We start from the raw sequence: 5,783 nt of genomic DNA, 5'->3' as shown, positions 1-5,783 counted from the left end.
CAATTAAGCTTGATTGATGAAAAAAATTAACGTTAGTATGTCATGGACAACTATACCAGAAGAAAATGGTACGAGCATATAATAAAAAGGTGCGTCACAGATATTTTGAAGTTGGTCAATTAGTACTAAGACGCATCCTACCCCATCAAATTAAAGCCAAAGGCAAATTTTCTCCGAATTGGCATAGACAATTCTTGATGGAGAAAGTGTTACCCAATAGCGCGTTATATCTAACTAATGTAGAAGGCAAAATGGAAGGAATGTCAGTCAATACTGATGCAGTTAAAAGATATTATGTATGATATTCATATACAATTATGTTATGTATGTTTTGTACTTACACTTTAAAAGATTGAAATGATGAAGGCATTTTGTTCTACTATCCGAATAATATATCAACCTTTGCTTACCCCTTTTGAGCTTTTATCTTTCTTCATACCCCTCTTTTGGAATCAAATGAAAGTCAGAAATTTAAAAAAGTTAAAAATAAAATAAAATAATAATAATAATAATAATAATAATAATAATAATAATAGTTGAAAAAAAAAGAGAAAGAATCAAAGAAAAGAAAATCAAGAGAGCCAAAGGTCGATTAAAAAAAAGGTAAAAGAATAATTTTCCTGAACTACGTTTGACCTGATTCTTGCTATGACAAGATACATAGGCAGCCCTACTCTAGGGTTCGGTCCAACCAAAAGAAAATTTAAATTACCCAGAATAAAATAAAACTGGGGCAAAAATTTATTTCCTTAAAAAGAGTCGATTTCAAAAGTTGTATGCTTTACCTAATGTTGTGTAAATTTTGAGCTTCACGCCGACCTTTCTTTCTAACCCATTCTAAAAGCCAAGTTACAACCAAAGAAAGACCTTCAAATCAATCTTTGAGAATTTCAAGGCTAAACATGTTATGGGTGCATGATATTTATAATTTGGGTGTTTACTTAAAAGAAAAAGTGAATGAAAATGAGAGAGTCTTATTGGTGAAAACCCTTTTGGGCACCATAAGGCGACTGCGAGCTGAGAAAAAAAATGAAAATAAGATAGGTTCGTTGGCAAAAATCCATTGAGGTGCCACTAGTCGAAGGAGGTTTGCTATCCAGAAGGAACAAGTTCAAGACTGACCTAATTTAAAGTTCAATAAGTGAATAAAAGTTGTAATGATTAGTTTAGGTAGATCTGGTTGTTTGATTCAAAATGCATGTCATAATCACCCGAATCAGTTTCTACATCCAGATAAGTTTTTCTTTTTGTTTTGAAAAAGAGATGTTTATTGTCTTTTTCTTTTTATTTTTATTTTAAATTTTTTGTGTCCTTATCATCAAACAAAAATTTTTATTGTATTTTGTGTGTTTTTGAGTCAAATTCATGATAGGTCAAGTGAGAAAGAACTCCAAACTTACTACCAACTTCTTCAATGGTAAAAAGCAAGACAAAGGATCGACGTACAAAGACAACACTTAAAGTATAATAAAGTACTTAGAATGATCGTGATTTGACAATTTTTGGGTCGTTGAGAGATAAAAGGTATATGAAAAGTTAATCCTGAGATATAATACAAGAGAAATATATTTTGAGTTGAGAGTATCAATAGTCAGAATTTTGGGTCAGAAGTATGACAAGTCAATGGATATCAATCAAGGAATGAAAAGGAGTTGAGCATGGAAAGTGCAAGAACAATCAGTTCAAGAGCCAAATACCACAAACCAACCGCCACGTGTTTTTAAAACTCACAATTTGTCTCTGTTTTGTTTAAAACAGAAATAGAAACTTTTCAAATAAAGAATGCAATTTCATACTTCTGTCAATGCAAGAGTCATGATTACAGTATACGATGCTGGATCTCAGTTATGGAACATATTTGAAAAATCAAAAATTTGTAAGTTCAGGAGCCCGCCTGAAGAACAGGGTGAAGAAATTTGTAAGTCCAGAAACTCGCCTGAAGAATAGGGTGAAGAAAAAAGAAGTCCAGGAGCCCGCCTGAAGAACATGGTGAAGAAATTTGTTGGTCCAGGAGCCCGCCTGAAGAATAGGGTGAAGAAAAAGAAAGTTCAGGAGCCCGCCTGAAGAACAGGGTGAAGAAAAAGAAAATCCCGGAGCCCGCCTGAAGAACAGGGTGAAGAAAAATGAAGTCCAGGAGCCCGCCTAAAGAACAGGGTGAAAAAATTATAAGTCCAGGAGCCCACCTGAAGAACAGGGTGAAGAAAGGAAATCCAGGAGCCCTCCTGAAGAACAGCGTGAAGAAAAAAGGAAGTCTAGGAGCCCGCTTGAAGAATAAGGTGAATTTTCAAATTCAAGTCACGAAGATTAGAAACAAGATTCTAAGATTACAATTTTCATTTGTACTTTTTCATTTTTTATTAGTCATTTGAATGTAAAAGGCAGAAGTTGTTAACCGAAAACTTGACGGAATTTCACTCTACTTTAACTTTTTCTCTCACCAAATTACCTTTGAACTACTCGTGACCTGATTCCCTTATAACCTGGGATAGGTAGGATGTTCAAAAAATAGGACTCGATCACATTTTTTATTATTTTTATTTTTATTTTTATTTTTATTCTTACCTTTCAAATAATTGAAGAGTCAAAAATTATATCTCATCTATTTATTTGTATGAAAACTCTTCTTGATTTCACATAAAGAGGGACAAAAATGTAGACACGTGATTTTTTATCCTCCTTAAATTTTAACTTGTCTATCAATATTAAATATTTATATTTATATTTAATCATATATTATTTTTATTTTTATTCTAATTTTTAAAAAATAATATAAAAATTAAAAATATATCATTTCTTTTATAAATTTTAATAAATAAATCAATAATTTTAATATTAATATTAAATTTTGTAAGTTTTGTTATAAATTGAATCATAATATGATTTTTCGTTTTTAGTGATTTGATGAATTGTTACTATATGAATCTATCTGTCATTTTGTATTATATATTAAGTTACTGAATATATTTGTCATTTTGTATTATATATTAAGTTACTGAATATATTTGTACATAGAAAAGCTTTATATTCATATGCACACTTTCATCTAGCATTAAAAACATGATACTGCACACACCCACATCTCTAGACATCATTATTCACATACTATCTCATAAAAAATCAGTGCAAACCAGAAAAGAAAAAAGAAAAATCAGTAAAAAAATATATATATAGATAGAATCGAGTAGAAAAGTCAGTGAGAGAGAAAACAGTTGAGAACGGAAGGAAAATCGTTAGTCTTTCTTTGAGTTTTCCGGCGAGTTTCTCACCGAAAATTCATCAAAAAATTCAACATCGCTTCAATCCACTCACTGCCGCCGAAATATTTTCAAAAACTGATAAACTTCGTCAGAAAATGTGGGAAACCCATCAGAAAAGTCCAAATCTGACAACAACCAACCATGAACGGCAGTTTCCATCCGCCGGAACCAACCAACGCCACCGGAATGTCATCCGCGCTGCCGACGTCTTCCCTCGCCCTTTTTTCTGACGCTGAACCAGCCTCCAAAATCCCTTTTCTCGGCGTCCCATCGGCGAACCAACTCTCCGGAATTAGCCCCTCAGATCTAGCCGCCGTTGGCGAGCCCTCGCCGGCGTCACCATCCTTTATTCTTTTCCATCACTGTCTGCTTGAAAACCGACAGATCTGGCCGTTTTTCTTATTTTTCCGGCAGCATGATTATATCTGTGTTTTATGTGATTTTGGTTCACTGAAAAATATGAAGTAGCCATTTTTTGTATTATTTTATTGTTATACATGTGACAAAATATAAAGATAATATTTGGGTCACTGTACGTGTCCAAATCCATGAGTAATATTTTTGTTAAAATTTGATATGTTCACGTGTAAAGTATATTTGAAATAGAATAAACAGTGAATAATATAAAGTAGGTGGGAAATATACATTTCTTTCTTGTCACATTATTTTCTTTTCTGACCCATTAATATGGGACACACTTTTCACTTTATGAGGAATTTTTATTCTTTATTTATTTATTTTTGTTATTTTTGATAGTTAGTTTTGACTAAATTAATTAAATAGTCTTAAATGAATATTACTATAGTTTATTATTTTAAGTTAGATAACGCTTCGAATAAATAAATATCAAAATTTTCAAATATTAGACAAGTGTAAATAATTAAATCTTGTTTTATTTAAGAATGCGATATACGCATTTTTCCGAGACATTTTAAAATTTCAAGGATGCAATAATGCGCCTTGATCATATTTTCTAAAATTAACTTTCACCGATTTATTTAATATCAAAGGTACAGACAGATATTTTTGGTATGATAAAAATGAGCGACTTTAGGCCTTAACATAATTTATCAAAATAGTTTAAGTCGAGATAAGTCAATAAAAGCAACCGTGCTAGAACCACGGGATTCGAGGGGTGCCACACACCTTCCCCTCGGTCAACAGAATTCCTTACTCGGTCTTCTATTTTCGCAGACCATAATAAAGAGTCATTTCCTTTTGAATAGGGATTCAAAAAGGTGACTTGAAATACCGTAACTCAATTCCAAGTGGTGACTCTGAAAATGATAAAAATAATCCCTATTCAAAACCGTTACTTTAATTGAAAAACCCCTGGACTCGATCCCTTCGGACGAAAAAGGGGTGTGATAGGCCCGCACTGCATCATTTTAAAACAACTTACTCCAACCTACCCCGCATCCATTCCGCACCCACATAGTCTAAAATCCACATTTCCCCGCATAGCTTAAAATCCGCATCGTACCCCACCCGCACCACCCCATTGTCATCCCTACGAATACAACATGATTGGACGATACCTTAATTAAATTAATCTGATCAAAAATAAATTTATCCTAATCGTAAATCGTCTATTTCACTATATAAATCGAACTCTTCATAGCTCATGAGCCAAGAAGTGCAAGAACTTCAAGAAATCTCTATTAACATCGTTGTATCCTTGAGTTGTCCTATGAAAGATGTTAGCTCAAATTCTATGTCAATGTTTCACAAAATCTAGCTGTGAAAAGTAACAAAATTCATCTCATAACAAAGATTCTTCTTTAACACAACTAGTTATAAAATTGTTAAAGAAATGAGGAAACTTCGAGATGACTTATCGCTTGCTAATTGGTCAGTCTTTGATGGATTAAGAAATTGGGAAACGAAAGCTATGCAACTTTTCGATATCGAGTTTCATCTATAACGTTTGCTCTTGACTTGTCCTTTGAAGAATCTATCGAAAACGAGTCAAGATATAATGTCATTGATAAAAGCCGACATTGAGAAACTCTATAGCTCTCGTTTTTTATTTTTTCTTAATCAGTCACTGTATATTGATCATACAAGCAATAAATGATCTTTTGGGAGTTTCTTCAATTCCTTTTACAATTTTTAATTAATTGTGTTATAGAAGAATCCTAATTGTAAGATAAATTTCATTAATATTAATGACTTTACATTGAAAGGACCCTAGTTGTAAGATAAATTTCACTAATATTAATGACTTTACATTGAAAGGACCGTCAATTTTCATTCAGAAAGTCCTACTGCTTCACTTGATAATATTTTATTCTGTTGAATTAAGTAGATACTATTAGAAGAATAATTTAAAGTTGAAATAGAAAAATTAAATTTATTCAGAATTTGATAGTTATTAAATTTATATTTAACTAGAATTTGTAGCCAAATTAATATATGAATAGGTGTTCTAGTTCCTAGCTAAATTAGGTTGTGTAGAGTTATGATTAAGAATTATTGCGGAGTTATTTTCATACTGTGAAAAGTAGTAGAGAATTAAAAATATCA

Source organism: Capsicum annuum, chromosome 1, assembly GCF_002878395.1.
Source record: "Capsicum annuum cultivar UCD-10X-F1 chromosome 1, UCD10Xv1.1, whole genome shotgun sequence".
NCBI lineage: Eukaryota > Viridiplantae > Streptophyta > Magnoliopsida > Solanales > Solanaceae > Capsicum > Capsicum annuum.
This window is presented reverse-complemented; position numbering follows the sequence as displayed.